Source organism: Entelurus aequoreus, linkage group LG19 (genome assembly GCF_033978785.1).
Source record: "Entelurus aequoreus isolate RoL-2023_Sb linkage group LG19, RoL_Eaeq_v1.1, whole genome shotgun sequence".
NCBI classification, from domain to species: Eukaryota; Metazoa; Chordata; class Actinopteri; order Syngnathiformes; family Syngnathidae; genus Entelurus; species Entelurus aequoreus.
Window position 1 is genome coordinate 12979107 of NC_084749.1, and position 10000 is coordinate 12989106.

The window sequence follows — 10000 nt, forward strand, 5'->3', positions numbered from 1 at the left end:
GACATAAATCATGGTCCCAATACGGAAAACCATTGCATCTAATAGAGAGACAATTACTAGAGTCCGTGAACATTGCTCCAAAGTCAGGATTTTTTAGTTGATTTAATGTGCAATATTAATATTGTAAGTTATTCTTGCGAAATTGTGACCTTTTTCTTGTGAACTTCCAACTCATTTTTCACAACAAACTTTTTTTATGCTTGCATAGTATGTATATATTATTAATGTTGTAAATACAAATCTTTATATACCTAGAAAGGGTGGTCCTAAAGAGGTAGGCATTTTTCCGAGGTCTCAAGAAGGGAACAAATACAAGAATGTGAGGGTCGGTGAACGAGTTAGGACCGGATTCATGGTTCCAATACAGAAAACCATTGCATCTAATAGAGAGCCAAATACTAGAGTCCGTGAACATTGCTCCAAAGTCAGGATTTTTTAGTTGATTTAATGTGCAATATTAATATTGTCAAAATTGTAAGTTATTCTTGGGAAATTGTGACCTTTTTCTTGTGAAATTGTGACCTTTTTCTTGTGAAATTCCAACTCATTTTTCACAACAAACTTTTTTATGTTTGCATAGTATGTATAAATTATTAATGTTGTAAATACAAATCGTTATATACCTAGAAAGGGTGGTCCTAAAGAGGTAGGCATTTTTACGAGGTCTCAAGAAGGGAAAAAATACAAGAATGTGAGTTTGTGTGTGTGTGTGTGTGTTCTTGTATTTCTACCCTTCTTGAGACATCAACAAGGAAAAGTAGCTTCCATATGAGGGCCGGTGAACGAGTTAGGACCGAAATCATGGTCCCAATACAGAAAACCATTGCATCTAATAGAGAGCCAAATACTAGAATCCGTGAACATTGCTCCAAAGTCAGGATTTTTTAGTTGATTTAATGTGCAATATTAATATTGTCAAAATTGTAAGTTATTCTTGTGAAATTGTGACCTTTTTCTTGTGAAATTGTGACCTTTTTCTTGTGAAATTCCAACTCATTTTTCACAACAAACTTTTTTATGTTTGCATAGTATGTAAAAATTATTAATGTTGTAAATATAAATCGTTATAAACCTAGAAAGGGTGGTCCTAAAGAGGTAGGCATTTTTCGAGGTCTCAAGAAGGGAACAAATACAAGAATGTGAGTTTGTGTGTGTGTGTGTTCTTGTATTTCTACCCTTCTTGAGACATCAACAAGGAAAAGTAGCTTCCATATGAGGGCCGGTGAACGAGTTAGGACCGAAATCATGGTCCCAATACAGAAAACCATTGCATCTAATAGAGAGCCAAATACTAGAGTCCGTGAAAATTGCTCCAAAGTCAGGATTTTTTAGTTGATTTAATGTGCAATATTAATATTGTCAAAATTGTAAGTTATTCTTGTGAAATTGTGACCTTTTTCTTGTGAAATTCCAACTCATGTTTCACAACAAACTTTTTTATGCTTGCGTAGTATGTATATATTATTAATGTTGTAAATACAAATCGTTATATACCTAGAAAGGGTGGTCCTAAAGAGAGAGGCATTTTTCCGAGGTCTCAAGAAGGGAACAAATACAAGAATGTGAGTTTGTGTGTGTGTGTGTGTGTGTGTGTTCTTGTATTTCCACCCTTCTTGAGACACCAACAAGGAAAAGTAGCTTCCATATGAGGACCTTTGATTGATTGATTGAGACTTTTATTAGTAGGTTGCACAGTGAAGTACATATTCCGTACAATTGACCACTAAATGGTAACACCCGAATAAGTTTTTCAACTTGTTTAAGTCGGGGTCCACCAGTGAACAAGTTAGGACATAAATCCATGCATCCATTTTTTACCGCTTGTCCCTTTCATGGTCCCAATACAGAAAACCATTGCATCTAATAGAGAATGTCTCATTTGGTGAAATCTATCAAAATAATGGTGGTCCTAAAAATAAGGTAGTTTTCAAATTGACTGTGTGTTGGTTTTAAAAGTGCTCCCCCTCTGGTCAACATATGTAATAACAAGTGTGTGTAAGAAATTGAAAGGCCCCCCCTTTGGCCGAAATTAATAAATATATTAAAATAAATATGTATATAGAGACATACTGTAATAACTTGAAGTAAACAATGAAGATTAAAAATCAATTACAAAAAAACATGTGTCGACTTTTTTTTTACACAATTCTAACAATTTCTCATATTCTTTCTGTTTCTGTAATATTGCAATATTTTCTCATAAAATTATTACTTTTTTTTATTGTAAAATTATTACTTTTTAATGCAAAATGGTGATATTTGTCATATATAATTCTGACTTTTATCACAATATTGCCAATTTGTTTGTTGTTCTTGTAAAACAGTGACATTTTTGGAGTAAAATTATGACTTTTATCATAATTTTGCCATGTAAAATTCCGACTATTATAATATTGCCAACATTTTAAAGTTGTCTTATAAAATTGTGACTTTTGTCGAGTAAAATTACAAATCTTTTCATAAAATTGCCAACATTTTAAAGGTTTCTTATAAAATTGTGACTTTTTAAAAATTAAGTGCTCCCCCTCTGGTCAACATATGAAATAGCATGTGTGTGTAAGACATTGAAATGCCCCCCTTTGGCCGAAATTAATTTAAAAAAATAAAAAATATATAAATAGAGACATACTATAATAACGAAGTAAATAATGAAGATCAAAAAAACAATTACAAAAAAAACCTAAAAGCAGTCTTTTTGTCACAATGTGTCGACTTTTTTCTAACAAAATTCTAACAATTTCTCATATTATTTCTGTTTCTGTAATATTGCAATATTTTCTCATAAAATTATTACATTTGAATGCAAAGTTACTACTTTTTAATGCAAAATGGTGACATTTTTTATATAAAGTTCTGACTTTTATCACAATATTGACAATTTTTTTTGTTGTTCTTGTAAAATAGTGACATTTTTTGAGTAAAATTATGACTTTGGTCATAATTTTGCCAAGTAAAATTCCGATTATTATAATAATATTGCCAACATTTTAAAGTTTTCTTATAAAATTGTGACTTTTGTCGAGTAAAATTACAAATCTTTTCATAAAATTGGCAACATTTGAAAGTTTTCTTATAAAATTGCGACTTTCGTTGAGTAAAATTAAGTGCTCCCCCTCCGGCCAACATATGTAATAACAAGTGTGTGTAAGAAATTGAAATTCCCCCCTTTGGCCGAAATTAATTAAAACAATAAAATAAATATGTATATAGAGACATACTGTAATAACTTGAACTAAATAATGAAGATTAAAAACCAATTACAAAAAAAAAACTAAAAGCAGTCTTTTTCTCACAATGTGTCGACTTTTTTCTAACAAAATTCTAACAATTTCTCATAGTCTTTCTGTTTCTGTAATATTGCAATATTTTCTCGTAAAATTATGACATTTTTATGTACAATTATTACTTTTAAAAGCAGAATGGTGACTTATAAAATTCAGATACATCACAATATTGCCAAATTTTCTGTTCTTCTTGTAAAACTGACATTTTTTTATTAAAATTATGACTTTTGTCATAATTTTGCCAAGTAAAATTCAGACTATTATTATAATATTGCCAACATATTTTACTTTTATTTTAAAATTGTGACTTTTGTCGAGTAAAATTACAACTCTTTTCATAAAATTGCCAACATTTTAAAGGTTTCGTATAAAATTGTGACTTTCGTTGAGTAAAATTAAGTTCTCCCCCTCTGGCCAACATATGAAATAACAAGTGTGTGTAAGAAATTGAAATGCCCCCCTTTGGCCGAAATTAATAAAAAAATAAAATTAAAATTAAAATAATAATAATAATTAAAAAAAAAATAAAAAAAATAAATAAATATATATATATATATATATATATATATATATATATATATATATATATATATATATATATATATATATATATATATATATATATATATATATATATATATATATATTTACATAGACATACTTTAATAACTTGAACTAAATAATGAAGATTAAAAACGAAATACAAAAAAAATAAAAGCGGTCTTTTTCTCACAAATGTCGACTTTTTTCTAACACAATTCTAACAATTTCTCATATTCTTTCTGTTTCTGTAATATTGCAATATTTTCTCGTAAAATTATTACTTTTTTTTATTGTAAAAATATTACTTTTTAATTCAAAATGGTGACTTATAAAATTCTGACTAATCACAATATTGCCAATTTCTTTGTTGTTCTTGTAAAACTGACATTTTTTGAGTAAAATTATGATTTTTGTCATAATTTTGCCAAGTAAAATTCAGACTATTATTATAATATTGCCAACATTTTAAAGTTTTCTTATAAAATTGTGACTTTCGTCGAGTAAAATTACAAATCTTTTCATAAAATTGCCAACATTTTAAAGGTTTCTCATTAAATTGTGACCTTTGTCAAGTGAAATTACGACTTTTTTCAAAAAAATTACCAACATTTCAAGCTTTTCTTCTTAAATTGCGACTGTTATTGAGTAAAATTCCAACTTTTATCATAATATTGCACAAATGTTCAGTTTTTCTTGTTAAATGTTGACTTGCGTTCAGTAAAATTCCGACTTTTATTATAGTACTGACAAAATTCCAAGTTTTTCTTGTGAAATTCCAACTACATTTTCCCAAGCTTTTTTATATTTGCATGGTATGTATATATTATTAATGTTGTAAATACACATCTTTATATACCTAGAAAGGCTGGTCCTAAAGAGGTAGGAATTTTTCGGAGGTCTCAGGAAGTCAACAAATACAAGAGAGAGTGTGTGTGTGTGTGTGTGGCGAGTTCATTTGTGTTGCTGTTTGCTGCGGTGAAACGGTTGGCGGGACTAATCATTATTTAGTTGTGGCGGGGCTTGAAAGGTCAGCAGTCTGAAATGTCAGGCTGTGTTCAACAGCAGCCAGATGCAGCCGCGTGCCGCTCAAGTGTCCAATTAAGGAGGGTCGAGAGCACTTTGAGTGGGTCGGCGTGTGGGCGCTCGCCTGCCTGACTGTGCCAAACCACACTCGGAAGGTAAATAGATACGCCGGGGTTTCGTTACCTCCCGCCCCCTTTTACAGATGCGCATGTCAGCCAATTAAAGTCGAGGTGGACTTTGCTCACGTGGGGTGAATGGCCGCATGCTACTTGTTAGCGACCCCCGGGAAACACGACAATTGGATCACGTGAGAGAATGAGATCTGATGTCAAATTCTGGACTAGGGTTGTACGGTATATTGGTATTAGTATAGTACTGCGATACTAATGAATCATATTTGCTACTATACCACCTCTAAAAAGTACCGGCGCCCCCCCCCCGGCGTCGTCACATCGTGACTTTGCTGGTTTTACGAGCAAATGAGCATGTTCGGCAGCGCACAATCACGGAATACTTACAAGCAGACACAGTGTGTAGACAGAAAATGGAGAACGGACGCATTTTGGCTTAAAAACTAAAGATAAAGGTGAATTTATAACACTGAAACCCCCTCAGGAAGAGTTTTTTTTAAGACATAGCTAGCTAGCTAGCAGCTAAAGTTTTGTAGCTACTTCTAAATCACTAATCCTCGTCTCCATGGCGACAAATAAAGTACGTTTCCTACAAGTATTATCCCTGCAGGACGAGGAATAGCTAAACATGCTTCACTACACACCGTAGCTCACCTAACATCCACTGTAATGATACCAAGTACAGGCACGTATCTAGTCAATACTACTATGATTACATCGGTAATTTTTAGCATCACAAAATCTTCTTTCGTTTTTAAAAAATGTATATTATGTTTATAAACTCAGGAAGTATGTCCCTGTACACATGAGGACTTTTGAATATGACCAATGTATGATCCTGTAACTACTTGGTATCGGATTGATACCCACATTTGTGGTATCATCCAAAACGAATGTAAAGCATCCAAACAACAGAAGAATAAGTGATTATTACATTTGAACAGAAGTGTAGATAGAACATGTTAAAAGAGAAAGTAAGCAGATATGAACAGTAAATGAACACGTAGATTAATAATTCATTTTCTACCACTTGTCCTTAATAATGTTGACAAAATAATAGGTAGATAAATGACACAATATGTTACTGCATATGTCAGCAGACTAATTAGGAGCCTTTGTTTGTTTACTTACTACTAAAAGACAAGTCTTGTATGTTCACTATTTTATTTAAGGACAAACTTGCAATAAGAAACATATGTTTAATGTACCGTAATATTTTTTGTTAAAATAAAGCCAATAATGCCATTTTTTGTGGTCCCCTTTATTTAGAAAAGTACCGAAAAGTATCGACATGCATTTTGCTTTCGGGACAACACTATTCTGGACTATCAAAAGCAACTTTTGAACCCTGCGACTTATACAACGCTGCGGCTAGTTTGTGGAGTGTGAAATTGCCAAATGGGTTAGGGCAAACCAAAAAAAAAAAATATTCAAATCACACAAATCATTCAGTTGGCCATTTGACGCGTTATGGACTCACCCTCATCATGAAATGAATCATATTCATATTGCACTTTTTCCACAAATGTCCCAATGCGCTTTACATAGAAACAGCTATATTTATGGTAATGCAGGGTTAGTAAGGCGTCTTTCCCAAGGACACAAAAGCAGTGACTGGGATGGCGGAAGCTGAAATAGAACCAGAAAACCTCCGGTTTCTGGACAGCTGCTCTACCCGCTGAGCCATTCCGCCCTCATCATGGTAATAAAGAAATGCACAAGACGCAGCCCCACAGGCAAAGGTGAGACACTTAGTCATAAAAAAAAATCAATATCAGTAGTATTGATACTACTAAGGTGGATATTGGTATCAGATCTTTAGGGCTGCAGCTTTTGGTTATTTTAGTAATAGATTAGCTTGTTTGATTCATCAAGTGATCGGAGAAAACACACTATAGCCTCAAAGCGTATTTTAAGGAAAATAGTTCAAACAAACAATTTTCCTACTTGCCATAACCTTCATTATTTTTTTTCTTCTAATAAATCAGTGCGTTTTTCAGTATTAGCATCTTTTTTCATTTTGGAACGATAAACAATTCTCCATCAAACAAGAAGTATACATACTGTACATAACTCTTCAGTTTCCCGGTAATGCGGGTATAAATAAATACATAAATTATGTCAGGTTCTTATTAGTATTTCAACTCGGTGGGTGTGTGGAAATGACACACCCCCCTGACATAAAAAACAAAACATTTTTTTTATTAAAAGGTATGTTACATTCTAGTATTTGAATTTGAACGGAAATTTCCACAAGTTGTATAATCATTGGAACAGTACTTCTTATATAGTGGTCATAAAGTGTCATGGGCAGTGTGAAAAAAAAAAGTTTTTGGCTCAGTCCTGTGAGAATCCTGCGTGTGACTGAATCAGTAAGGAGCTGGACTACCCAGGAGTAGCTGCAGTGTGCTCAAACAACCACCGGGTAGCATCTGTGAGCAGATATTACTGTATCATCTCTTTCGGACTTGTCAGGTCTTCACATCGCGGAAACGCCATTTTTCACACATTCCTTAATCATGCTTTAAGTGAAAGGGTGAGGCAAAACAGACCAATTGTAAATGCACATCATCAACTTCTGACATGTGTGCATTAATACACTTTTAAAAAAATCTCTGCTTTTCACCACTACACAGATCACGGCATCCACACACCACTGCTCTCGTGTGAGCTCTTTTGCAGTGGCCGTGCAGAAACCAAGCTATTTAACATTCCGGGGCACACCATGCAGTCCGGATTTGATCAATAAATCTAACGCACTCACACAATCATTCAACGGGCCATTTATCACGTTATGGACTCACCATCATCACGGCGATGAAATGCACACAACGCAGCCCTTAAGCCAAAGGCGATCCACCCTGACATCAAAAAAGGAATCTAGGATATAATTATCAATGGTACTGATACTAAGGTGGGTGCGCTCTTTTGCAGTGGCCGTGCAGAAACCAAGCTATTTAACATTGCGGGGCACACCATGCAGTCCGGATTTGATCAATAAATCTAACGCACTCACACAATCATTCAACGGGCCATTTATCGCATTATGGACTCACCGTCATCGCGGCAAAGAAATGCGCACAACGCAGCCCTGAAGCCAAAGGCGACATCAAAAAAAGGAATCTAGGATCTAATTATCAATAGTACTGATACTAAGGTGGGTGCGCTCTTTTGCAGTGGCCGTGCTGAAACCAAGCTATTTAACATTCCGGGGCACACCATGCAGTCCGGATTTGATCAATAAATCTAACACACTCACACAATCATTCAACGGGCCCTTTATCGCGTTATGGACTCACCGTCATCGCGGCAAAGAAATGCACACAACGCAGCCCTGAAGCCAAAGGCGATCCACCCGGCCATCAAAAACGGAATCTAGGATCTAAATATCAATAGTACTGATACTAAGGTGGGTGCGCTCTTTTGCAGCAACCGTGCAGAAACTGTTATTCACAGATTTGATCCATTTGTATTAGTTACACTCATTAAACATTTAAAGAAACACAATATAAATGAAAGCTTTTTTTCTAATTGAATAGTAAATGTGTCATTTCAGGGAAAAATAAATCATGGAATATAACTTTAAGCAAATCTCATCTTCTGCGGATTGGATCAATAAATCTAACACACTCACACAATCATTCAACGGGCCATTTATCGCGTTATGGACTCACAGTCATCGCGGCAAAGAAATGCACACAACGCAGCCCTGAAGTCAAAGGCGATCCACCCGGCCATCAAAAAAAGGAATCTCGGTTTTAAATATCAATAGTACTGATACTAAGCTGGGTGCGCTCTTTTGCAGCGACCGTGCAGAAACTGTTATTCACAGATTTGATCCATTTGTATTAGTTACACTCATTAAACATTTAAAGAAACACAATATAAATGAAAGCTTTTTTTCTAATCGAATAGTAAATGTGTAATTTCAGGGAAAAATAAATCATGGAATATAATTTTAAGCAAATCTCATCTTCTGCGGATTGGATCAATAAATCTAACGCACTCACAAAATCATTCAATGGGCCATTTATCACTTTATGGACTCACAGTCATTGCGGCAAAGAAATGCACACAACGCAGCCCTGAAGTCAAAAGCGATCCACCCGGCCATCAAAAAAAGGAATCTCGGATCTAAATATCAATAGCACTTATACTAAGCTGGGTGCGCTCTTTTGAAGCGACCGTGCAGAAACTGTTATTCACAGATTTTATCAATTTGTATTAGTTACACTCATTAAACATTTAAAGAAACACAATATAAATGAAAGCTTTTTTTCTAATTGAATAGTAAATGTGTAATTTCAGGGAAAAATAAATGATGGAATATAATTTTAAGCAAATCTCATCTTCTGCGGATTGGATCAATAAATCTAACACACTCACACAATCATTCAACGGGCCATTTATCGCGTTATGGACTCACAGTCATCGCGGCAAAGAAATGCACACAACGCAGCCCTGAAGTCAAAGGCGATCCACCCGGCCATCAAAAAAAGGAATCTCGGTTTTAAATATCCATAGTACTGATACTAAGCTGGGTGCGCTCTTTTGCAGCGACCGTGCAGAAACTGTTATTCACAGATTTGATCCATTTGTATTAGTTACACTCATTAAACAATTAAAGAAACACAATATAAATGAAAGCTTTTTTTCTAATTGATAAGTAAATGTGTAATTTCAGGGAAAAATAAATGATAAATATAATTTTAAGCAAATCTCATCTTCTGCGGATTGGATCAATATATCTAACGCACTCACACAATCATTCAACGGGCCATTTATCGCGTTTTGGACTCACAGTCTTCGCGGCAAATAAATGCACACAACGCAGCCCTGAAGTCAAAAGCGATCCACCCGGCCATCAAAAAAAGGAATCCCGGATCTAAATATCAATAGCACTTATACTAAGCTGGGTGCGCTCTTTTGAAGCGACCGTGCAGAAACTGTTATTCACAGATTTGATGAATTTGTATTAGTTACACTCATTCAACAATTAAAGAAACACAATATAAATGA

General features: G+C 34.3%; 1 protein-coding gene across 1 annotated transcript in view; it reads right to left on the reverse strand.

Moving 5' to 3' along the window:
• The window catches only part of agbl4 (AGBL carboxypeptidase 4), a 923746-nt gene that overhangs the window by 266915 nt on the left and 646831 nt on the right, over window positions 1-10000 (reverse strand). The gene's annotated exons all lie outside the window — the stretch shown is intronic.